Source organism: Leuresthes tenuis, unplaced genomic scaffold, assembly GCF_036924035.1.
Source record: "Leuresthes tenuis unplaced genomic scaffold, fLeuTen1.0.hap1 SCAF_4, whole genome shotgun sequence".
Lineage (NCBI taxonomy): Eukaryota > Metazoa > Chordata > Actinopteri > Atheriniformes > Atherinopsidae > Leuresthes > Leuresthes tenuis.
In genome coordinates this window covers 14,312,995-14,340,264 of record NW_027325358.1, presented here as the reverse complement: position 1 = coordinate 14,340,264, position 27,270 = coordinate 14,312,995, and the positions used below count along the sequence as shown (strand labels likewise).

Below are 27,270 nucleotides of genomic sequence, written 5' to 3'. Positions count from 1 at the left end.
TAACTAGAGATGAAATAGTAAATAATCAGTTTGACTCTGATACTGAATCATGTAATTACAAGAATTCTTCAAAAAAAAAAGTGTCATAAAAATCAAGGAAGGTCTTCATATCAATTGAAACACAAGTGAAACAGAACTGGCCTATTGAATTCCTCTGTATATTTACAGAGAGAATTTCTTAGGGAGATTTCCTATTTTGTTGATACGTAAGCAGCTTACCAGGTTAACGTAGCATGTTAGCATGCTAAAATTTGCTTGGCCACAACTAGTCAAAAAGCATTCAGCTGAATGTCATCAGATATGTTTACCACATGGGGACACTCAAGATCACCATACCCTGCACAATTATTCAGTAGGGAACCATAAATATGCACGCTAAATTTGTTTGAAATTCGTCCAGTAGCTATTGAGGTACATGCACAGTTAGCATTGCCCTTTTACATCTGCCAGTACATAAGGCTCCACTAGTATCTGCTACACTTCATCATCAGGGGTTATGGACAAGGTGCTGTGCAAGGCCTTCTCCCTCCCATTACGTAGCAGCATAACAACTGCATCAACTACTAAAAGAAAAAAAGTATAGACACTGATTGGGGATATATCTTAACCAAACTCTAAGTCGATTAGAAAATAGTCTTTTTAGAACAACTATGTGTTTGCAGTTTCCACACGTCCATGTATGCATCTGCAAGGGGGTATAATTGACACCTGCTCTGCTATGAAGAGGTTGAATGACTGTCAGACATAATGACCATATGGCTTTAAATAAGGTCTAAAAAATATATATTAACCTAGCTGCAATGAGTTGAATTACTAGAAGATTGCCATTGTTAAATGGTTGTTGTTTTATCTTGTCTTATAAGACAATTTCGACCTGCACAAATAGACGCAATTTTATTGACATTGTTTGTGCTCCATTAAGAAGTAAATTGGCATCTGTGGCATCTTTCGTTTAGTAACGCAGAATACATTTAATAGCCTGTGTGGCAACATTTTCCTGCCCCTAAAATTTGAATATCAGTTGACAAATATCTAAATTAATATGTGAATATTTTGTTTGATATGTGTTAAAGTATCGTGTCTTATGAGGTATTCTTGAATGGCAAAAATATAAATATTTTTATAGATTGTGAGTTTGCCTGTGCAAGTTGTTTTCATACTAACTGGCATGTTCCCTGCACGAGTGTTTTATGATGTCTGGATTCCAGCTAAATGTTGTATTTTTTGCCACAGAATCACTTGTTCATGGACTATTTTTGAATTTCTTATTCAATAGAGTGATCGATGTAATTGTTGCTTACTTATATAATTTATTCTGTACCATCATTACACTGACTTTGCCAAGACAAGCATTCTAAAATGAGACTTCCCTTATAATTCAGCATTATTTATTTAATGTGGATAGCAGCAGCTGTTTCAGGGTGGGATCCTATCAGTGCTGAGTTTATAACTGTATCTTTTTTTTTAATGTTACAATATATTGTTTTTGTGAAAAACAGAATCCTTCGAATGCTTCTGATGAAATTTGCTTGACTTAAATTCATCATCTGATGCTACCATTAGGTTGAACTTAACCAGACTATAAATCACACAACCAAGCCTTAACTTAATTTTCTGCATTTGCTGTGAGTTAGTGAATGTGGGTGAGCTGTGTTGTCACCTCTTACAGAAATACCACCATAAGGCTCTGCTCAAGGCTGTGAGGGACGCTGAGGAGAAGCTCAGTTGCTTCTCAAATTCCAGACAATTTCAGAAAATTTGATCAGACTGTAGGCAAAACAATAAAGCTGAAAGGAGACTAGATTAGTGCAGAAGTGATATACTGGTATAATTTTAAGAATGTGTTCCGAGGCACTCATATCCCTTTGAAAATTGTTTTCTGAGTTTTGTGGTGGAAATATAATCTCTTTTTGGATTATGCCCAAATCTATGTTTAGTCTTGGACACTTTATTTAAGGTTAGCGGATGCATGGACAGTCACATTGAGGTTGACAACTAAATCGGCAGCATTTATATGCATCAGTAAAAAATAATGCTATTCGATCTCCTTCGAAATGCATTTGCACCTGTTGTATTTCAGTGCCTTTTCTGGTGCAAGGTTTGTCCAAACAAAGTTATTATTAGTATATCTAAGATTTTTTATTATTGCGCACTTAACTTAGTGGCATAAGGATAACTTTAAGACATTTTTCCTAATCACTGGGTCACTTTCTGGTGTTACAGAAAACAATGTAGTTTTGTATTTCTATCACATATGCTTCATATACGTTTTGTGGCGTGGAAAAATGTAAACATTGAACACTTTATGATGACACTGGGCTAGATACATTGTCCATCCATCCATCCATCCATCCATCTATTTTTGAGCAGCATCAGTTCGTGATGCTTATATTTGGATTTTAGAAAGAGAGAAGGTATCATATACTCTTACCCATCTGTAACACACATTATACCTTATGCATAGCCTCATGAGTGCGCATATACACCCACTGTTCAGAGAGATAGCAATGTAATATGCAGTTTCTGTACAGAGATAAGAGAAAAAGAAACTAATAACATCCTTACCTCAGCTCCCTCCTGTGTTTGTGATACCCTTGATGTGCAACCAATGCATGTCTTCGAGTTGAGCAATACACACCAAAATCCGACTCAAGCTTGAAGACAAATGAGCCAAAAAACATTTGATCTGATCAAATTGTGGTGTGGAAATCTCCCAGGCAGATTTTTCTTCTTTTTTTTTTTTTTAAGTCCCAGTGTTCACAAAGCCAAATGAGCATGCCTTAAAGCTCAGTCGTGACACTCCGTAAGGAGCAAAGCACTTTGATTTCACTCAGTCAGAAAACATACACATCTGCTAATGTTCTTTTCTAATGCAAACCTGAAACCACAGCACAGTCTTTAAAATGCCATATGGGCAAGCTCGGGGCCTGGCTGAGAATTCCCCAGCAGCATCATTTAGGTCTGCTGTTAGAAGGCATAAGGAACACACGGTGCAAAACATGAGGAGTGGATGCCTGTTGCCTTCCAGCCTTTGGCAAGACATTAAATATGTAAAGTCATTTGGTCCAACATCACTCTGGAGTGCCAATACTGGGGCAGGCTGAGAGAGGGCTATAATAATTCTTTCCATCCACACCAGTAAAGCTGCAGCTCCCTGGGCTGCAGGATGATTTGGACCTCAATGTGACTGTCCATACATTACTAAGGTGGACTTAGAAATGAAAGCCAATATGTAGACTCAAGACCCACAGTACCTTATTTTGCCAGGTCACAGAGATCACAAAGCAGTGCTTTACTATCTGGACTTTACATTTGAGTACAAAATTAAATGGTTTCCCTAATGAATAATGCATGTAAGTTTTTCTCATCCCCATTATTCTCTGTGCAAGAATGATTACAAAGGCATTCCCTGGTTAATTAGCACATTCTCATCACCAGAAAAAACACAAAAGCAATGGTATGTATTGGGTTTGATGTTAGGAAAGAAAACTGGCGAGAAACTGTCCTCAATACTCTGCAAGTGCTTTCTTAACTGTGAGCTTTTTTAAAATACTTCCCCAATTTATCTTTACCATTCCTCCTCTTTCCACCTGCCTTCTGTGAAATATATTGCTCATAGTATTTGAATGTGTTGCAGTTTTGAGTCGGTTGGGTGAAAAATGACTTTCATCTAGGATTTGAGGTAAAGCAAATTACCCCTCCGGTGGTATAGATTACTTTTAAGGAGGTAGGATTGGATACCACGAGTGAGAGAGAAGGAAAAGCTGAGGAGAAAGCAAACCAGTGGAAATTTATTTTGAATAGAACATGAAAGAGTTAGGAGCAACGCATCAAAGAGAATAAGAGGGAGTATTAATGAGCAACAACAATTTGATCTTCAGGTATTTAATTAAGATTCAAACAAACAACACTGGCAGTCAGGCTTTGTAAACCTACAGCAAACATTATTCTTACAAGAGAAAATCCACTTCACGGCACCTGAGAGAAGAGCTGGCTCAGCTGGTCAAACAACAGGGGTTTTATTTATTAAACAAATACAATATGAAGATCTTTTGTGAAAACTGAATGACGTTTTTCACAGTGTCAGGGTAGAGCATTTTAAAAAGTTACTGTCAGACTCAACTCTAGCAGACACGCTTGTGTGTAGAACCTCATCGCTGGAAAAGCACAACATTAATTTTTGACTGACTTCAAACATGGCAGGAACAAGAGAGAGAGACAATCAAAGTTAGAAAGGAAGGAAGGGAGGACATGGTAGAAAAGGAAAAAGACAGGAAAGGAAAGAAAAAAGGGGAAATTGTGAGGGAAAAGTAAAAGAAGGATATAAAAGGATTTTCACAATGTTGGATGGAGAGAGACGACAAAGGAGCAGGGAAATGATAGCCACTGCTGCCCCGAAGCATATGTGTGTTGTGTCGCACCAACAACATAGAGACAATTATCTAATGACAAACCCTGCTGGAAGCCCTCTGTCCCCTGTCTCACCCGGCGTATCATAAAGTCTTGACACAAATACACAGCACACAAGGACATCCATCACGCTGCAGCGATGACAATGAGTGAGGTGGCTGCAAGCGAGCTGGGTGATAGGTGGGGATGACAGATGGTCCCATCAGCACGGGCATCAGAACGACAACGAACTTCCTCTTTATCAAATCCAATGACCTCTCGTATGCTCTTTATCATACTTTCCTTTCTTTTCCAACCTTCCACCAACCCCCACAGCTTCACAGGAAAACGTTGTATCTCAAAAGCATAATTCATTAACTAGAGAATTAGCTGAACTTTTAAATTAACAACCTGTATCCCTAAGTATCTGATTGATCAAAAAGGTGAGATAATAAGGGTTGATTTCACAGAAACATGTGACAGCGTGACCTCTTAACACCACACCACATGGCACCGCACCTAATGTGTGAACAACAGGTCGTGTATTATGCTGTTCCTTCTCAAACTCATCGGCCTTACATAACTTTCATAGATCTCTGTTCTGTCTCAGTGATCCAAGAAACTATTTTTTACACCACAACATTGTTTCTTTTATTTCAGTGTTCTGTCACCACTAAGTAGTGAGTAATCGCAGAGGTTGCAAGCATTTTGCAATTTTTTTTTTCAACTGTAAGACTCGATAAGGTAGAATTAGATAAGAAATAAAACACAAACAGGAGAAATTACATTGACCAGTTTGACAAAATAACTTCAAGTGAAAGTACTGTGATGAGAGAAGTGCAAAAAAGTAAGATGTGAAAATGAATGGGTAAGATAAAAAGAGACAAACAGAGCAAATAGATATATTAAGAAACTAGATTCAAGAGGTTAATTAGATATCAGGAATTAAATTACACAGGTGTGATATGTTTAGAGGAATGACATTTTAAAAAACTTAACGGTTGCGATAAGGGAGGACAGACAAGATGAATGGAATAAGATGACAGATTAACAAGATGAATGGATTTAATAAAAGGAAAGAAATCAAATAGACATCCAAAGGGATATATACTTTAGATAGATGAATTTAATGAAGTTAAGAAATGAAATAATAATTAAGAAGAAAAAGTGATTTGGGAGACAAAAATGAGAAAGGGGAGTAATACCAACATATATCCGATGCCTGACTTTACTGACGTTACTATCACAGATTAACATTCACCATCTGAGTCTCTGTCCATCTAACAAAGTATTGCCTTGGATTACCTGAACCACCTGTTAATAGTTGAAATGTGACTGTTGTGTCAACAGTATGAAAACCAAGTTTCATACTCAAAACTTGTTGGTAATTGATTAAAGTTTGGATCTGATTGAAAGAATTTTTGATGGCAGTCACTGTGAGCATGTTGAGAGAGATCGGTGCTCAGCCTGACTAAATGACGCCGCAATATTGCAGAGCGGCTACAGTGTGTGACAGACATGCTATCACGCAGCAGACTGGGGGCAGCTGCTAAGATACTCTGGCCAGCCTGATAAGATATGACACATGGGCTCCCAAATGTCTAATGCATATGTAGTCCAACAGTGAATTCTGATCTCCACACGTCTTTTTCCAGCTCATGGCATCCTGCAGGTATTATCGCTTCCCCTTTCACTGAGCAGCACACAGAGGTGGACTGACTGACATCACCTGTTGTTTTAAACCTCCCTCTCTGTTCTATGACTCTGCTTAAACTCCTGCGTCCACGCTCACTCTGCCATGCATGCAAGGAACAGATGAATGTTGGAATTTTTGGGAAAATCTTATCGCGTAAGCAGAAAAATATTTAGAAGTAGGAGATTAGAGACTCGAGGCTGATAGTCACATCAAAGACCGATCACCCTTACATCTATCCCCTCCCTTTCTCATTTTCACTCTCTCTTGTTCTCCCTGTCTCTCTGTGACTCTCCCAGCTTTCCCTTCATGTATGCGTGGGTGCAGCTGGTTCCTATGGCAATGCCACTCTTTCTAAGCTCAACCCCTATGTCACCTCTTTCAGAATATTGCTACTTCATTAATTATGGACTCATATGGACACAGGCAGGGTAGTTTTTGGCATCACATTCATTACGTCAGCATTTTTTGTGATTACTACATACTGGGCCAGCATGCAACATGTAAAAAAATCCCTTTCAAAGATGATGATTACAAGTTAAGAGTCCAGATTGGTACATGGAGATGTGGCACTTCTCGAAACTACTTCTTCTGTGCTTGAGCACCTCAGTGCTTTGACAAGGCTGATAAAACAAGACTTTTCAGTGACAATCAAAGCAGATATTCATCATCTGCACATCAGGGCCATTGATAATTAGCAATGATGTGACACTTTATTTATCTCTCTGGGGAACATCTTATCATTCGCAGTTGCCCTCCAGCTACAGAACGGTGGCTTGATTTAAAACTGGAAGGGAGTCAGATTCCTTCCCAAAGACACTTTGGCAGACTGATTATAGCTGGTTATTGCTGGTTATTGTTGGTTATCGCTCGTTATCATCTCTCTAACAACCAGGTGACAGACAACTGAGGAAGATTGGCAGTGTGATCAGTCTGTGCCTGGCCTTGGGTGACACACTAAGAGGATTCATGCTCATGGAAACCAGGATTAATTGAGTTTGATAGAAACATTTTGAAAATTTACAGGAATTATTTTTCTAGTGATGCACCTATTGTTGGTAAGAGCATGAACACAGTTACAGATTTGTTTATGTGACATTTCTTCAGAACCATACATGGTGATTTAAATGCAACTGTGTTGTATCTAACTACTATCCACACTTTACTTCCATCTGCTACCTAATGTACACTGAAGTCAATTTCACAGGTATGACCTTCAGATAACAGAGTTATATGTAATAATGACATGCCTCAGAGATAAAAGTAAATCAATAGATTCTACAAATAACGCAAAAAATGAATTAATTAAAAGAAAAAACATTTTCTACAATACCCTTCTGTAAAGAGATGATGGCATTTTTGAATAATGACAACCTGTATGATTATGACCAGTAATTAGTTTGTCTATAAAAAGAGAAGCCTAACTGATTAAGAAAAATAACTTGATCTGAATTACATTTAACTGCTGTAAACAAATGGGCTTATTACTTTATATTAGTCCATGCATCCTGGGCATGAGTGTATTTATAGGTTGAGCATTAAGCCAAACATCTGAATGCCTCAGAGGCTTATTCGAACCCTTTAACTCGATTATTTACCACAGTGCCCCTAGTTCAACGATACACTCTGATATTATTGCATACTGTACTTCCATGTTTTTCCAGGCATTAAGTCTTTGAGCCAAGCAGAAGACATGTCCAAACAAATAGCAACTGCTTCGGGCAACCTCAAATCTGGCATGAGATAATGGGAAATTAAATGAAAAGAAATTACACAGAAATGATCAGATACATTTTTTTATGAAAAAGAAAATGAATTTTACTCTCAGGTATTGCTACACTGCCTGACAATGCCAGCTCACAGTGTACTTAATAAGACTGAACAAGCGTCTGTGTAAAGAATCATCTCAAAGAAAAGTAAAAAATGATGGACAGCCGCCTCCCTCATTCTGAGAATCTAATGGGACAGAGAGGTAAGGTTTGTGACTTTACACACAAGATTATATTAAAACTATATCTATCATTCTTACTGATTGGACAGCAACAAGGAAGGATTTCATAGAAAATGTTGAAAAAGTTGAACCCAAATATTCCACAAAGAAGCTTTTGTTCAGCTGTGTTGAAATGCAGCCACCAAAGGTGGAAAAAGGCAGTGATAGCAGCTCTTGTGAAGCAAATAGTTTGGTCTGGTATGTGTGGCCCAATCAGATAATTGGAAAGATCTATTACAGTATATCAACATATACATGTTGACTCTTCTTGGTCTTTCTCTGTCACTTTACCTTTTATTTTATATGTAGAAAAAAAGCTGTTTTGAAAGCATTGTCAAATTGTTTAATCTAATCAATATATAGTTATAGATTCCGAGAATTTCAAGAATGTAAACACTATATTTTTATGTTAAAGCGGCTCGAATTTGGTTCCCTTCTACATTTAGAGAGCAACATGCAAGTTGTATCATTTACACAGTATATGTAATATTATTTATATTATATATACTATACAAAATAATAATTCATGGAAATGTGGGTTTGAAGAGTTACAGACCAATTTAATATGTTTTATGAGACATACATAAGAGAGGGTGAGTAAGAATTTTGAGCAGTGCTCCTTTTGAGCACTTTTTTGAGCTCAGTTTTCCAATGATTCTCCTCACATTAATTTTTCTCCTCACATTACAAGGTAATTTCCATCTGATGAATTATGTTTCCTGTAATCCTTGTCCTGCCCTGGTCTTTTTGTCACCTAACAAGATGATAGTTACAGTATAAGGCTGCTGACGGTCAATTGCATATGCATTTCAACGCTTTCAGTGTCAAAACTCCTGTGTGGATCCAAATGTCTTATTGTTTTCTATTCTGGCTGCTCTCCCACATCCTACATCACTGCAAAAGTGTAATAAGGTTGACGTGTACAAAACTCTGATACTTAAGCTGCTCTAAATATCATTGTAATCAATCTATCTCTTTAAACTTATTTAGTGCTTCATTTCCCTACACTATAAGTCACTGGGGTTGTTAGTGTACAAGGTGATCTTTAAAGTATAGTGTCCCTCTTGTTTAGTCAAGATCCAAACTGTTATAAAAGTAAAGACATTTTCTGTAATCACATGATCAGTTGGCTATACATTACATACAAATACAAAAGGACTCCCCTATAAATACAAATAAAATGGCTGAAAATGAAAAGAAACCTTGTGAACTTTTGTTACACTTCATTTTAAGTACCATTTTACTATCTGTATTAGACAAAGTCATCATGTCATTCAGTCGAACAGTCCAGTGTCTTGGGATATTTAACCAAAGGAGCCCTGCATGATTTCTGATTGGCGGACTGGCCCATTGATGCACAGCTACTGGCTGCACACATCAAAGGGCTTTGAGGATGGAGGAAAAGGAGCCAACTATTCTGGCATTCACTCAGTTCTAATTGTAGAAAATGTTGACTGAGGAACAGTAGTAAGCTGTTCAGCCATCATAGAGAGCTTCATTCACACATACCCAGATCACAAGAGCACACACACACACAGCCACACAAAAACACAGAATGCAACCGAACACTTCCACACATGTATACATCCCAGAGGGTCTCATTACTGTGATTGGTTTCAGGACCTTTTGCTGATCCGGACACTCCTTTATGTTGCATTTTATTTACATGTTAAGTAAATAAAGCGCCTTGAATGCATGTGGGTGCCATGTGAGCAGCCGGGAACGTATGCGACCGTGTGCGTGAGAGGTTTAGTTAAGAGTTGTGGAGCAGCAGAAGCTAGATGAGGGAGAGAAGGGAACAAAGGAGAGGTGGAGGAAAGAAAAGAGGAGTGGAGGCATGCATGGTCAGAGAGGGCAGACGTGAGCTAAATAGCTGACTTGGCAACTGTAAAACGGAGAAGGAAGAGAACGATGGGTGAGTCACACTGCTGTGTGATGAGGTACAGTGTAAGGACAGTGAATTTTTTTCTTTTTCTTCCTAAGGGAATATGTTCTTTCTGGCCGGAAATCCAAATTGTGGCTGCTTAGTCGTGATACTTAGCCTATGCTGCCTTTTTACCGTATTTCACATTGAGCTGTTTTATCGACGAATCTGTGGTTTTACCAGAAGTTTTACAGTTTTACCAGAAAAATTAGAATAAAAGAAATGTATCACCAACATAATCTATAATCTGGTGGATTTTCCCCAAGATTGATTGGATCTGTTTATAAGGATTTTCTTTCATTTAGCATTACCGGACACAGCCTCTAATGTGGATCAGTAAAACCTGACATCTCTTAATCATCTCTAATGTGCCAATATCCAGCTGATCAAAACGGACACCCCTAAATTATAAACTAAGAATGTTTACCATCTTCATAAATAATGCAAATTTATTTAACATTAAGTAAGAATGATTTAAAACAATGCCCAAAGATTATTGATCACCAAAGAAAATAAAAACCCTTCCACCCTTCAGAGATTGGTTTATATAAGCTCTTAGCAGCAACAGATTTCTCCAAAGTTTTCAATGGGATTTTGGGCAGGACTCTGTGCTGGGCAGTATAAAATAGTCCATTTCTCCTTAATGCTCTTCTAAGACAAAGTCAATGAGATCTATTTTTCTTTTTGTTGAAAATAAATCTAAAATACAGGTAAATGATCCATTGACATCTTGGCTAAAATTGGGTTACATTTGATTCAAAAGTAAAAGTTTAAGAGACATCTAAGCTTAAATGTTCACATGTAGCACTGTGTTCTGACGCTAAGTAACAACATTTCAGTCGGAAATATCCCTGGTAATCTTCTAATTTGATCAGTCCTTTGATGTCTTCAATGCCTCTAGTACCAGAAGCAGTAAATAAGGGCCGCAGCGTGATGGAGACTTCTCTCTGTTTCCCTTAAGGCAACCGTTATGCCACCTACAAACTGGTACACTACATTCCCAAAGAGTTCTACATTGGTTTTGTCAGCACACAGACTAGTGTTCCAGAATGTTTCTATTGCAGTTTTGTAAATTCTGGTCTTGGCTTTGTGGGGCTTTTTTCAAGTAGTGGTTAGCTCCTTGGACTTTACTCATGGAGCCTTTCTTGGCTCAGTGCGTGATGCGTGGAACAGGCTGTAACCATTAATCCAAACTGTATCAGATCGGTTTGAAAGTCTATAGATACCTTGAAGAATGATTCTTCCACAATCCACACAAACCTTTGCAGGCCTCCCCCTTTGAGTTTCCTCTTAGTGCCACATGTTGGAAGCAGTTTTATGAAACTCCTTGATAACATTATGAACTGTTAAAATTTTTTTGGAGATTGGCTATTGTTTTTTGGTATTGTTATGTTTTTTTTTTGTTTTTTTTTTGATGATGCATGTCTAATACAGTCAGACAGTTCTCTTGTCCTTTCCATTGTAAAACAGAAACCTTAACTATCATCCCTTTTTTAATGCAGTAAAACACATAGATTGACCTTATTTGTTAATTATGTTGAAGAAATGTATTAATATTCAATACAGTTCCCTCAAATAATTTCCAGGTACAATTTGAGTTTGCATTGCTTTATCAGATCATATAAACGGTTGTTGTTGGAGAATTTAACAAAACATTCAGATGATACAAAAGTAGTTTGTTTGCATTTTCTGAGGATATTCAAAGTTGTGTACTTAAAAATCAGGGTGACAGATAGTCCTGACCACAATATGTACAAATGAGTATCCTCCTGCTCATAGTGTCCACACAGAGATCCTCCTGAAAGTTCTATTGTATAAGATTGGGTACAACATGCTCAGAGTCCTGTCTTATCTGTCTAATGGCCAAATGAAACATACAGAGCAGCGTGGTATCTTCCTGAGTAATAGCAACACAAGAAACACTGTTATAAAGCTTGGGATGTAAAAATACATCTGGGTCCAAAGAGCCTGAGACTGTGAACAAACCTCACAGCATCTCATATCAGGAAACTCTTGTACAAACAGTATGGTAGAAAGGCACCACTGCAGTGAAACAACAACGTTTCAAGGTACATGCTGGCGTGTCAGTACTGTTTAAAGATAGACAAGAAAAATTGTAAACCTGGTTTTCCACAACAAAATACGGAGGAACATTTCTATGTGGTTGGTTCTGTGCAGGCGGCATAAAAGTATTATTTTCATCTTTGTAGTCTTAAACTAGAGTTCAGCATCTAAACATAATTTTAACAACTAACCACATACAGCTAGCATCATAAAAAAAGTGCTTCAATACAGTAGAAGGCAACTGGAATTATTTCATATAAAAGCCCTGTAGCCTTATATTGAAGCTCTTAGGAATACTATGACCTAACTGAAAATCTATACTAAGAAATATTATCTTAAAACACTATCTTAACTTTAGGAACAATTCTTCTCCTCCAGCTGACCTACATCTAATGATAGAATATCTCAATGCATTACTGTTGTGAGAGTGTCTCCTTGCTTGTGTTTTCCAAAAGTCCGTTTTTTTCTTCGCAGCTATAAAAAGCGAGGGGTAAAGACAGAACGAGTTCACATCTGGTCTTACGGAGGATGAAAATTATGTTAACATCATGCTTTACATAATGTGTGATACTTGCATTTATATTCACAGTATGTAAATGTTTATATTTCTTGTGAAACATTGTCTTTGGAGGACATAGAGCGGGATTCTGTTATCTTACAGTTGTTATTTTACCTTCTGAACAGCCTTGTCCGCATACATTTGGTTATATAGTGTTGCAACTGTTTTCCGTTTTTGTGGTGCAGAAACACACGTTTAAATGTGATAGAAGTGCATATGGTGCTGGGTGCGCCCAACTTTGTGTGGCAAATGTGCTGATAAACACCCAATAGACACAGTACAAAGCTGTGTGAGATATTTTGAGTTTACACATCTCAATGTGTCCTTGACTGAGCTTGCTCTGAGTGACGCACAAAGGAGCTCAGCGTTCTGTAAAGTCCCCCAACACTCACATCTCTCTGCTCTCTTTCTCTTCCTGTCTCTCCCCACCCAGCAATCCAGTCTTAATTCTAAGGGACATATCAGGGGTTTAATACAATTTGGAGGGGAAAGAGGCAGAGAGGGATGAATGATATATTGACTTCTATATAAGAGCAAGGCTGGGGTGGTAATCTCATTTTAGGATACTGTGATGAGATTTTGGCCTGTTTTCTCTCTAAGATGATGCGACTTTGGTCCTGACAACATCGTGCTGCCGCAGCTGGTGTGGGTGTGTTTCATGCTCTATGATATGCTACTCTGATTTTATCTCGAACCTCTGCTAAAAATGGCATTTATTCATTTATTTATTTTGCGTGGTGGAGATAAGATCTTTTTTTTCCTCTCTCTGAAGTCACTCTTTACTTTCCAAAATTCTTCAGAGCATTGCTGGTATTTAGGTGGTAAAATATGATTTGTTTTAAATAAATATGCTCTCCTTTTAATGTCAGAAATGTTCATGAGGAAGGCAGAGTGAAGGTCAGTCAGACGCACTCTCTTCGGAATAGATTATCAGGACTCAATTTAATGAAAAATGAGTTTTCAGCCTTCCTTAAAGGAGAATATATAATCTTTTTTAGTCAGACTAAAGGAAAATATCCATTTAATTCTGTTTCCTTTCTTTTTTTGACGTGCAGGACTCACTAAAACTAAATGGGTCTAGCTCCACTCGCTCTACCATTCAACTACCAGTTTTATTTTTCAGTTCCTCTGGTTCAATTACGGCCCTAATGTACAATGGCAATGTGCATCTGCCTAGTTGACCAGACAAGTCTCCTAGCAACAAGAAAACATCTTCAAACTAGTCTTTGAATGATAAATTAAGGTTGTTTGCTTTTATGGTTTGCCTACTGTCAATCTTATTTGATTCTGTGGTTTTAAAAAAATAAAAAATTGATGCTAACATGAGTTGTAGCCCTGTTCAGTGTGGCAGGGCTCTGCGGTATATCCCAACTGGCATTGAGCATAAGGTACACCCTGGGCAGACATTCCATCACAGGGTTAAAACAGAGATGAAAAGCCATATATGTTCACACGTACAGCAGTGTGGAATCACTAATTATCACCCATCAGCACATAGATCCAGGGCCTGGATGCATGTTAGATGTAAACATAAAAAACAATTCTGCCAATTTACTTTTATTTATAGTAATTGTGGGTACCATAAATAACTGCAGCCATGCAACATGGCCAAACCTCACTAATGAGAGTTTAAAAAGAAAACCTTTCTGGTACATTGTCCCATAGGCTACCGCATGGCTGTTTAGATTAATCCGTAAATCTGTGTCTCCCTCCTGACCATCTTCAAGCAAGAATGTACACTGTGTAAGTTTTGCATTCATCTATTGCAGTAGTTGATTCTTCTGTGATTTTTTGATTGATTGCATTGTTGATCCTGTCCTGTCCTGTAAATATAATTCTTAGAAGTTTTTAGTCATCCGCCATGATGCACATAGAGTTGTAAATGTAAAAAAAATAATTTAATTTAGCTAAATTATTCATTAGATGCATCTGTCCAAGAGATTTTAAATGAATCATAGAATCTCCTCTCATTTCATCAAACAGAAGAGCTTTCCGTCCATTTAAATTTTATGCAAGAAGCACTTTATAAACTAGACTTATTTTTTTGTAACCTAAAAATGTGTAAAGTCTTATTGAAATGCACTCCAACAGAATTACATTAGCTAGTCATTAAGATTCAGATTTTTTATTTGGCACATGCATAACTGTACAAACTTTTTTGTGCTCCCGTGGAACAGTTCCAAATTAGGTTTAGGTCTACTTCTGAAGTTCACATGACTGAAAGCTCCAAATACAGAGCTGACATTATTTTGTTATGTGTTGTTTAAGGTTAAAGAAAGACCTTTTAGTCCTTAAATGATTTCAGATTTGTGTCTGGGTCTATTTAATGATTTATGGGCTGACATTAGCAGCTCGACACCTGATTCAGAGGCAACTCGTGTAATGCTAATGTAAGATTTCTGTTACCAAAAAGGTGTCAGAAAAGGAAGAGTTTATTTTATTGAAAATGAACATGTCACAATAATTAAATCCAATACAGCTGTTCAGAATACATTCCTGCCAGCTTGTACACTATATAGATCTTTTAAGAATTTCTCTAAACTGACTAATAAGACCGAACACTAATCTTGGTGACATCTTGTTCTGTTTTCATGTATCACAGAACAGAGCATTGTTTACTGAATCTCTACAAAACTAGAACACTTCTGAGCACTTGACAGTGTGGCTTGTTTGTCATTACCCATGATTCTCTGGGTTGTCATGGTAATGCATGTCTGTGAAAGACCTTAGGGGGATAGAGAAATAAAGATGGGAGCACATTTAACACGGACCAACTGTGATATGTGTAGAGACTCTTTGCCTTTCTTAGGTTCTAGTCATTTGGTCATACCTCCTGAGGATGATGTCTGACCTGGGAAACGTTTCTTAATTAAGTTACCTGAAATTATCAGCAGAAGCATTTTTTTATATTTAAGTTTCACTCTTTCCAACTTTTGGTGGTAATTTCGATGTGCTGGTTGTCCGTTTGCCACCTCTGCACATAGCAAAGTAAGCTTTCCCCTTCTTCTATGTTGCTTATAAATACCTTATTAATATCATAGTTATACTTTTCGAAAAAAAAAATTCTTTACAGAAGAGATTCACAATGTGGAACTATTTCTTTATAAAGTATTTGAGTTGTGGTGAAAAATTAATTTTATGCCCTGCTTTTAACCTCTCTTTAAAAGTGTAGAGGCTGGAATATACGCTCAGTTAATAAACCTGTGTGTCAATGAAAAGTTAATCAGAAACTGCCTCTCTAAATAAATAAACCGTCACTGAATCTGCAGCTTCAACAGTGTGAGAATTATTTCTGTGTTTTATTAATGTTAATAAAGTATCGTGTTTTCAGTTCTGTTGGTCACTTTTTTTTTGCGTCATTTCTGATGTTTTATTAATCAGATAACTAATTCATCAATCTGAAATTAAGTTCAGATTTGCTCATATGCTACACTGGATAAGTGCAACACTCATATCTCTGAACACTTTTTACAACTTCGTCAAATGAGCTGAAATGACACACCTAACATTTTGTTTGGAGCTTTCTGAACCAAACCAATGACAAAAGACTTTAAGACAACATGTCACATCACAACACAATGCTAGAGAGACAGAGAAGTGACAAGTAGGAAAATGATAGGCTGGATGCAGACAGCCATTATACAATCATATACACCTAACATTGCTTACACCCACACTTTCAGCACACAGCATATGCATAAATGATTCACTTCAAACACAGTGCATGCTGCCAACATTTGTCAGATATGAACACTGTACTCATGTTTCCTTTTCCTTTTTCTGATTCAGCTCTCACACATGCACACCCTGCATGCACACACACTTGCTCCCTCACACTGACACTCGGTGCACTTCAGTGTGTCTGCAAGTCAGTTACAAATACATGCACATCATTCTGAGAAATAAAAAAATGGGATTTCAACAAGGAGAGATATTTAGCGCCCCGTGATGGACTGGCGACCTGTCCAGGATGTGCCCTGCCTCTCGTCCAATGACAAATGGGATGGGCTCCAGCCCCTCTGCAACCCTAAATTGGATTAAGTGGTTATAGAAAATGGATGGATGGAGATATCTAGTTTGTCTTGATACATTCATTGAGAACCAATCTTTTGAACAGCATAAAAGACATAAAAGACAACCAACCTAAGATGAAGATGACCTCTGACCTTTTAAAAACTTGGCTTCCCACTCATTCCCTCGTGAACACAAAACATCAGTGTACATAAGCACTAAACAGACATGACAGCTAAGCACTGGTATTTCCCCTAGATTTTACTACATGCTAATTGTCAAAGGGCTTGTGGTTGAACCTGTGTGGTGATTGACAGCTATCTTATTTCACAGAGTTTGAATAATGGAACTGCACAGAAACATCAATGAAATTAACCTTAAAAACAGGCATCTGTAAAAATCTGACAGTACTGTATCACAATATTACATCCATAAATGGAACAGCAAGGCATTTTTACACACACTCCCACTCATCAAATCACTAGTCAAAAGTTGTTTTTTTCTTAAAACAACTTCAACCAGTTTTTAGTTGACGCTCTAAATCAATGATCATTTATTGTATTTGTCACCTTTCAATTTTTAATGAAGTTGGTACGTTAAAAAAATGTGCTACTTTCTTCTGTTAAGTTTTTTATGTATTCATTCTTGTTGCAATAATCTCTGCCTCAGATACTCTGTTATTTTCATTGGCATCGTACATCTGTACTGTGTTAGTAATTCAACATTGTTGATTATTTGGTCTGTTCTGATAGTACTTTTGGCACATTCAACCTTAAGTAACATTAGAAAATTTGGCAGTTTTTTTTTGTTCTTTGGCCCACGCTACAGTTGTAGGATGTAACATCAATGTCTTAAAAACAAATCCCCATCTGAACCATGCATATGTACAGCTATACACAAAAATGTGTTGTGTTGTTGAAGAAGCCATAAAGACGCCATCGAAAGCCCTCAAAAATGCAAGGGAACAGCTGTAAAGCCAAACAATGTGGTGTAAGGTTGAAAACAAAAATCATGAAGTGCAGTCTCTCAGCCCCTGGGTGCTCTTGAACAGTTCCAGACTTCCTCAAAATGAGTCAGAAGCACATAGTTTTATGGTTCAGAAGCCCCTTTAATGTTTCTTTCAGTCTTTTTTCTTTATAGTCCAAGTAAAACAAATTCAGAGATGTGCATGGAAACAAGTTTGTGTTTGGGAGTTGTTACTTTGAAGCATGTCAAAATGCAGAGAACTGTGTTTTACTGAAATGTGGAGTTGGACTATTTTTCATAAATTTTCTGTTCAGGATTTTTAGGGCAGGTATTTAAGGTGAGCAAAGACCAACCCCATCTCTGGGACTTGAACAAATATAAATAGACCTAATATGATGCATCAACCTGAATGTTTTGCCTTCAACATGGAAAAGAGTCTTCACTGGCGGCTGCAAGAATCTTCAGAATTTGGGCTTTACTTAAATCTCTGAATCAGAATTAGAACAAGGAAAATTTGATTAACACTGTGAAGAATAAAGCTGAAATGCATCACAACTGCAGATCTGGCAACAAACCAAATGTGCTCTAAAACCCCATCGCATCATGGAGATTTCAGGGTAGCTACTAAGAAAACCAAATTAGTAACTACAGTCAGTTGAGAATCTGTGGATTCACTTTTGTGCAGACCTGCACTTATAGAGAACTCAGAATAACCCCTAACACCTCATTTACATTCAATTCATTCACTTGGTATCTTTGCTAACTTTTATCAGACATAATTGGTATTAACGGATACCTGATACACTGCTGTGACTGCTTGGCTCGTCACCCCCACCCCGCCCCTGCTATGTTTTTAGAAGCAACTGATGCACATAACCTTAACCAAATGAGCGTGGTGTCTCTCTCCCCTCAATACTCACAGAGAAACGTGGTGAGATTTCAAAAGCTGTATGTTATACCAAACCATGTTTTTTTTTTTCCAGACCCAAACACCAAAGCAGTTTTGCTGCTTAAACCAAAAGAGACAAAAAGTGACAATGAAAAATAAAATAATAATAATCTCAGGAGAAACTATAAAAAAAATGTCATAAGCTAAATGAATACCCTTGTGATTTACAGTAATCCACTTAAAACTCCCAACCTCCAGCTGGGGGCTTGTTTGCTGGCTGATAAGGCATGCACTGAGTGCACAATGGCAACTTCAGAAACACTGAGATTTCACATATCCATGCCTAGAAAAGAACTGTGACTGATATTGTTTTCTTGGCCAAATAATGTGGTCAGTCAGAAGGTTAATTAAAAAATCATCACTGTTTTGCAAAGGTTACTGCAAATATTAATCTGTGTTCAAACTGCCAGAAGGACTGCTTTAAAACACAAGTTTTCTTCTTCCGTTCAATTTACACCACGGTGACGCTGCTGTCGTCTGTGCCCCAGCCCCTCTTCTCCTGCCCTTCTTCTTTTTAGCTCCGAGGTACCCTCCACACATCATCCACGCATCATTCACATTCACACAAGTTCTATTATGTTGCAGCAGAGGAGAGAAAATTGTTTTTATCTAATTTCTGCACAAAGTTTGTTTTACTTTTTTATGTGATAAATCTTTTTTGCTGGTGTTCACTGAAAGCTTGCACTCGGAGCTACTGTTAGCTGTGAGCACATGACAAATAATAGGATATTGCACTGTGCAAACAAATCTGACTTGACATCACTTGACAGACTGAAATAGCAAGAAATGTGATTCTTTTTTGCAGATGCCCAATTTACACAAATAGCTTCTTTAGTGCCACATTGAGTCCATCTGATCATCTAACATTACACAAAAAATAAGAAAAAAAGGTTCTACAAGGTAAGTTTTCTGAAAGAATTCAGATCTGCTGACTGTGGTTTCCTATGAATTATCAAAAATAACCTGTTTGTCCCCGGTAAATGCCTCTTCTTTTGTATAGCTCTCTTATTTTGCCCGACACATGCAATTTACAATGATACTCCTGACAGATTAATCCTTTTATAATAATGGACACTTGATGTCAAGTAGCCAGACAATAGGCAGATCTTACATTTCTTCTTGATCTCCTGTCACTGGGAAATCAGTTTCTCACTTAATCCAAGAGAAGCTTGGAAGAATGTCAGCTCTCACTCTGACATTTTAGTATTTCAATTTGACTCATTATAAAGTGAAAGGCCTGTAAAAATGGTTTTATGCAAAAATGCATTTGAGGCCTATTGTTCCAAGAGGACGGGGCAAAATCTGCATGTTTCAGTCTAAAAGACACCTGGAATACATGGACGTGTCGTAGACCTACTCCTTTTTATTTCATTTTGAATTAAAGAGGCATTGAGCTTATGCACCAGTGTCTCCTTTTTTAATCTTCTGGACAGATTTGAACAAGCAAGTAAGAACTTGGCTACATTTTTCAGTGATTTAGCATTTTGGTAAGTATTTTAACCTTCAGCAGAACAAGAGAACAAGTTTCAGGATGAAAGCTAAGGTGTTTAGATGGTGTTTCTGGATTGTAAACTTTTCTGAATCACTTGGTTTGTATGCCATCAGCGCATTAAGGGGCTGTTATCATTTATGAATCCTATAATTACGAACCGGATGGCCAAACATAACAGTTGGTCCAGGATGTATTTTACTGTATGTACTGGAAATAAGCAGCAAACCCCGGAAGATGAAAGCCACGCCTTGCTCTCAGGTAAAGAGGTGCATAAAAAGTCTTTGCTGACGTCTTTGTGAGAATAGCTCCATTTTAACCCAAGCAACAATCTTTCCCTATGTCTCATGATTTGACTGCCTAAACACAACCAACCTGTAATTAGAAACAAGACATCTGCAACTTTAAAAAAAAGAAATTTTCTGCATCAAAGTTCACCGAACTTTCTGGAGTTGTGTGTGCCTTCTAAGCCGCGTGCAGATTCATTCATTCATTCACTCACACCCTACACTGTGCTCACTTCATTGAGGACTCACTCAGGGATAGAAGCTGCTAATGAAGCGCTGCTTCATAATTATGCAACAAATATTCCGTTGCGAGTCAGATAAAGAAATCCAAGCAGAATAGGTACATGTTGAATAAGATGTAATGGACAGCACAATTTTGCTGTTTTTAGTTCAGAACATGTCACAGTTAAAATCATTCTTCATCACTGTGAAACACCTTTGAACACATTTGTGCAAACACATTTTTGTTTCAGTTTATTAACCTACAGAAACACTGTTTACTGCAGCTGTAACTATAATAATCCTCAATACTAATAACGTCATACTAGTGCTCATGGAAATAAAATGTATTACTGTATGTCAGAGTACAGCCACTGTGGCCCCAATGATGGAGTGTACATCCAAATATTTAGATATTTATTTCATTTAAATATTTATTTAAATATTTAATCTATTAATTGATGTATTTTTCATTAAAATTTGTTGTTTTAATTTTCTTTAACTTTGAATAGGATTAAATGTAAATGTAAAGCTCAAACAAAAGGAGGTAGTGGGAATCACATAGTCATTGGTCAGGAGTTGTATAGACAGGACTACAAACCATCTGTGATCGTAAAGCCTTCCTTCCATTCCTTTGTTGGGGAAATATTTTTGAAAAGCCTCCATATTTAAATGTTTAAACTGTTACCAAACAACTCAGCTGAACACGCTACGGTAATAAAATGTAACAAGAATTAAGTGGTCTTTCATAGTTTCACTCTGAGGATTTTCTTTACATTCAAAGACAATTCTACGTGGGTTTTTTTTTACTTAGCACATTTGTCAGTACATGAAAGTCAAGGAAGGTTTACATGACAATGTCTTTGGCAGAGCGTGAATATGAGGCTCTGTACAGAAATCCTCATACCTGCCAATCTGACAAGCACACTTGGGTTATTGTTGCATGCATACAGAGAGTGTCTCTGTAAATGCCTTTGCACTTCACTTGTATTGTATGCTTAATCTAAGTAGAATTCTGTAATAAGAAGAATGCCGTATGCATCTGCGTCAGTTTCTCTTCTTCACTCCTATGAGAGTCATATCTGTCAGCTCTATAATAAGTGGACTTAATGTTTTTTCAAAAGAGGGACCTTAAGATTCATTCAGTTCCTTAAATATAAATCTTCTTTTAGATAACGGGGAGAATCATCTTCGCCCTTCTTCTGTATCATTGCCTCTGTCAAAGCCGCTCTCAAGATATTTCAAGCAACAGGATGGAGATATAAATGATGCCCAAACCCTAGAGAAATTTGTCACCAGAAAGGAGAAAAAATTGAGATAGAGAGATGCCTGAAAGATAAGAAAGGGAAGAGACCAATCAAAAAACAATCTCCCAGCTCCTATCCTGCTGTTGGTATCTCAGGGTTTAAACAACATACCTTTGTTGGGAAATGGAGGAACAGCTGATGTGCTCCACAGTCAGGAGAGGTAATACGATTTCAATAGTTCAGTCTCTTGTAGCTAATGGAACAGCCAGAGTCATTTTTCCTCTTAGCCCTGAAGAGCTTCCCTGGACACAACATCAGAAGAGTTTCAAGTCTCTCTGAGGCCACAGTGTCTCCGAACTACTTCTGCCACAAAAACAGTGATGTCTGCAGAAGAAAGGGCAATGGTAACAAAACAGAATAGAAATGAGCGGGATGGGAGCAAAACACCTCTATTGAGTTTTTTTTTCCATCTTTCCCACCCTGCTTTGTTCATTTCACCCTATGGCATCTCTATGGCATGTCTATCTCTCCTTCACCATCTATCGCCTCAGCCTCCCCGCCTTTCCATGTTCCACCCTGCTCTTTCTTCTTCTCCTTCTCTCAGCATCCACACTGCAATTTCTCCTTGATTTCCAGAGAGGGACGTTATAGCAGCAGCCGGCATACAAACTAGCTGACTCAATACATACACATACGCATGCACACACACACACACACAAAGCCTGCATGAACAGGGTGTGTGCAGCGTGGTGGTATGGAGAGATGGAGGCAGAGATGCCGTTGGATGAGAAGAAAATGAGGGAGGAGAGGAAAAGTGTAATGGGAGGGGAAATTTAGAGGAAAAGAGAAAGTATAATGCTTTGCTGGAGAGTTTAGGATGGAATTGGCTCTAACTCTGGCACAGTAGTAACAGCAAGATATGCGTCAGCAAACATTAAGCAGCTCATTCATCATTCACGCTATGAACATGAGGTATGAGGTCACTGTTTGGTTGTCTTCGAAATGTAATGCTCGGGTTAATGAAGCCAGCTCTTAGGAATCTTTATGCTAAGGTTTTAGACCCATAATGATTCCTGCTTTTAGGATATGAGGAAGCTTTCCAGCAGAGTTGGAGAACAGAGCTGAGCCCATAAATTGGCTCTGAATGCACAACCTTAAAATGTCAACTAAGTATGTGAGAGAACATATTTCCTCATGTCTCTCATCATATCTAGTCTAGCACATGTGATTGTCTTATTTACCCAGGTTTTTAAGATTTAATCTATAATACATGCCATCATCATTGCAATGATGACAAAGAAAAAGTTATTTGAACAATTTTTTCCAGAGCCCTCTTCTGACAAAGAGACCATTTGTAGAAAGTTATGTCCTTTTTCATAGCAACGTGCGACACGAGAGCCCCCCCACCCATGTTTTCTGATGATGTGTTATACACCAGAAACTGTGTCCTTAATCCTCTGACTGCTGGAGGTTTGGGTATTTTAGTATTCTAATGCACTTGTCTCATTTCAGTCATCTGTTGGATTGTTTTTAAGGTGTAATTCGGGTTTTATCTTGGATATAGTCTTCAATCTGATTCAATCTTTGGGATATTTCATGTTAGCTGGCCTAATTTTTCCTCAGTCAGTGTTATTGCTGCCCATCTTTGCAGTCTTGAAAATCATTCTTTTTTCATCATTTTTTTAATAATAAAAGAACACTGGCACACAAGACATTGGTAGGAAAGAATAATGAACTGCTCCCTTTTTCACTATTTGCATTTTGTATGTGTGCAATTGTATGTGCTTGCAAGGGCGTGTGAGTGAATTGCAACTTGTAACAATAACTTCCTAATTACAGTTCCCCAGTGTTTGTGCAATCTTCCTGAAATGCTAACTAGCCCCCTACAGGGACTGTGGTACATTATTAATCCATGTGCTTGAGCGTGTGCATCTTGGGCTGGGAAGAGTGTGTCTGTCGCCCATGTGTGCAGTTTAATGCACGCACATGTCTGTTTGCGTGTATGTTCACATCGCTTTTACCTTCTCATAAGTGGTTCATTCACATATGTGCCGGGGGTCATGTGCCAGATATGTATACATGGAGCCACTCTTATCCCCACTGATGGCCTGTACTTGCTGTTTTAAGAGGTTGCACACAGGTCAACTGAAAGCAGAAAACTGTTTCTTGCCTCCCACAGCCAGGGCTGTGGAGATGATAAAGTCTAAGGAATAACCTTGCTCTGGGCTTGTGGTAAGCTTTGCACCAGCACACCCTGTTGCACAATATGAAATTCAGTATAAAGACGATAGATACGGCTCGTTTATATCTTTTCTCTTCAGTTTACAGGTCAATTTTGACACATTTCTTTAGATCTTCAGAGATTGATTTTTTTTCACTGTAGTTATACTTTCACAAGAATTTCAATCACACTTTTTCTCACGACATATTTAAACTGAAAGACAAAATATGAAGGATGAAATAGAAAATTTGAAATAAAACAGAGAGACAACATCTGAGCAATAGGACTGTAAAAAAAAATCTCTATACGCTGACCCAGCTAGCAAAGCAGTGTCGTGTTAACTATGCATACAGATTTGCCTCCACACCATGGGGCATTCCCTCTCAAGAAAGATCAACATTATGACAACAGATACAACTAACACCCTCTGCACCAACATGCTTAACATGGAGGGCAAGTTTCTGTTGAAATATGGACGGTTTTGACAAATAACAGCTGTTGGGACTTGATTCTGAAATTAAGTCTGGGATTTCAACAGATATGCTCTACATGTTGCTGCCTTACAGTGGCAACCAAAGGAGCGAAAAAAATGCAGTAAATGGCTGGGAGAGTGAAGAGGGAGCTCGCATAACACAGCAGTGCTTTTTAAATATTCCTGAAAAACTTGTCCCACAGTGCTGCCTCTGGGTACAAGATTGTATCATGGGTGGATAGCTCACTCTAGGGGCTACAGTCAATGATAGGGCATTAGATGAAAAGAGTCCTTCACAACTTCAGGTGAAGGTTGAGAGTAGAACTTGAGCGCAGTGACAAGACAGTGCAGACATTAAACCCATCACTTTTCCTCCATTTTGTACTTGCAGACAAGCCGGTAATTCCTCTCCACTAAAGTTGTCACCTTTCATTACGGATGATTTTTAATGTTTCCACCTGCCTTATTACAGATGCAACCATCAGAGTCTCAACCATCGATGACACTTCTGCTGCTGCAGCACAAAAAGCTTTCACTGTGTAGCAGCTTGCATAGAGAGATGTTGAATGGCTTTATCAAGTCTGACTTTTAGTGCTCAAGAACTCTAATGTTTAAAAGTCCCCTTTATTTGAGCCCCAGCAGGAGTATCCCCATAACTTGTGTGACTGCTGCAGCAAGCACTGCAGTACTAATGCAGGAGCAAAGCAAGATGAGCGACCTCAGAGATACTTATCAATGAATTCCCAAGATAACAAAAGACTTCACTGTGACAGGGGATCTCTGGCCATGACACAAACCAGTTGATCATTTCTCCATCCCAAATGCATAATGCTCTGTTCAGGATGCTAAGCGTGTGGCCCTGTTCCTCTCCCCCTCTTTCTTTCAATCTTTCTGGTTTCCTTTTCCTCTCACTTTCTCTCCCTCTGTGGCATTCAGCCAACAATTGGAGTCAGTCAGTGGAAAAACTCTGTTAGTAGTCCATGCCCTGTGGGACAAAGTGGCAACAACATCCGTTACGACAGATAGTGGGGCAGCCAAAATTTAACTGGCTGAGTGACTTTGTGTCTCACACATGCACCCAATGGGCTACTGTGTTTGAACCTCACAACGAGACTGTTTTAACGGGCATGGAGTTGATCCACAGAAACACATTTGATTGAGTTGTGCGTTTTCATTCATCTCAAAGTTGTGGTACAAGAGGAAACCTTAAAGAGCAAATAAATGACTCACGATTTTTGTTTTCATTTTAGAAAGGCTGAAAAAAAAAAGAGAGCGAGAGCCTTTAACCCGGAGTGTGCAGCCGCTGTCCGGGTGCTGAACGCTCAGGTTCTGACAATGCATCCTGTCCCGGGACAAAGACTACATCAATACCAAGTGACGAGCTTGAAAATGGGTAAAATATGGCACGCGTCAAACACAATTAAAGGCTGGAGAGACTCGGGTCAAATTTGCACAGTTATGGGCTGCATATGCTGGAGCACATCATCTACCCCACACATTCAGCAAGAGCTGATCATGTAAATTTCAATCTAGGTATCTGCACCCGCATGATCAATGCACACGGTCTTGGAGATTCGACTAGCAAGCTTTCGGGGAATACTCAACTTGTATATTTCCTGCATTTATCATGACCGCTCACGAACACACACACAAAACATAAATTGATTTCAGAATCGCAGGAATGCCAGAGCTGTCGGCATATGTCAAAGTTGCCTACGCAATGCGAGTCCAGCCTTCACAAGACAGGAACCTAAAAATGAAGCCAAAGCTGTGTGCGCAATCTACAGATGTTCGTTTGAGGTTGTCACTTTACCTGCTCCAGATGCTTACAAGAAGACGCCGCTCGTCAGCACAACTGTCCGCTCGATGCCTCTGGCAGTGCGTGTGGCTATGTTGATGTGTGTGGATGTTTTCTTCTTTTTTTTTTCTTAGTGTTTGTCCGTCACTGATTTGTCCAAGCTTTCCCCTGACCCCGTCTGTGGTGTCTAAGAAGAGCTGTGCCCGGGAAAGGGCTCGGCGGTCACAGCAGCAGCCGATGTGGCGACTGACCCGCGTCAAGATTTTTGAATGCAAAACGGCGCCTGATGCGATGTGCTGCCTCCTCGCCTCTGCCTCCCTCGTTCTCAGTCTCTCTCCTCTCAGTTTCTGCCTCTCACACTGCGTCAGCCTCCACTCCTCCTCCTCCTCCTCCCCGCCTCTCTCTTCCTCCCTCTGTTTGACTGCCTTTACCTCTCTCACACGGGAACAGACGGTGATTAATTCGCTGGAATTCAGTTTCTCTCTCCGCCTCTCTTCTTTCTACAGCCCCGCGCTTCAATCACCTCACAACCCGTCGCTTCTCCTCTGAACTGAAGCGAGCGCCGGCCAGCTGTTCCAGCGGCGGAGAGAGGCTCGCGTGGCACTTGAGGCGCCGCAGACAGTCATTTAGACGATGCATTTTCATGTGGAGTGCGAAATAGCCCTTTCACAGCCAATCTAGGAAACTTTTTGACTAAACTGTATGAAATCTAGGCAAAGAGAGCTCTCTGACAGAGTGAAGCAGACATACAGCTAAGAAATATGGCTCAGTTTTTAAATGATGGAAAGCCACATTCTCTTCACGTTTATGGTGGATCCATCAGGTCTCTGCTTCTAGTGGCAGAGCAACAGCTACGGGACTAAGTAGTTTGATGCTCCAGTGCTCTATGGCGTAAAGCAATATCCTGCCAGCAAATAAAGTCAGATGTACTGCCTCTTTGAAACGCAAACAAACATTTATCGAATTGGAGCCATTACATGTGAAGAAGTGTA

General features: G+C 38.7%; 1 protein-coding gene across 1 annotated transcript in view; it reads right to left on the bottom strand.

Annotated features, from left to right (window-relative positions):
• Positions 1-26,660, bottom strand: part of LOC140305740 (protein ELFN1-like) — a 112,485-nt gene extending 85,825 nt beyond the window's left edge. Inside the window, exon 1 of the mRNA XM_072384716.1 lies at positions 26,294-26,660. The gene's annotated coding sequence lies outside the window, so the exon portion shown is untranslated. The remainder of the gene's footprint in view (positions 1-26,293) is intronic.
• Between the last annotated feature and the right edge of the window lie 610 nt (positions 26,661-27,270).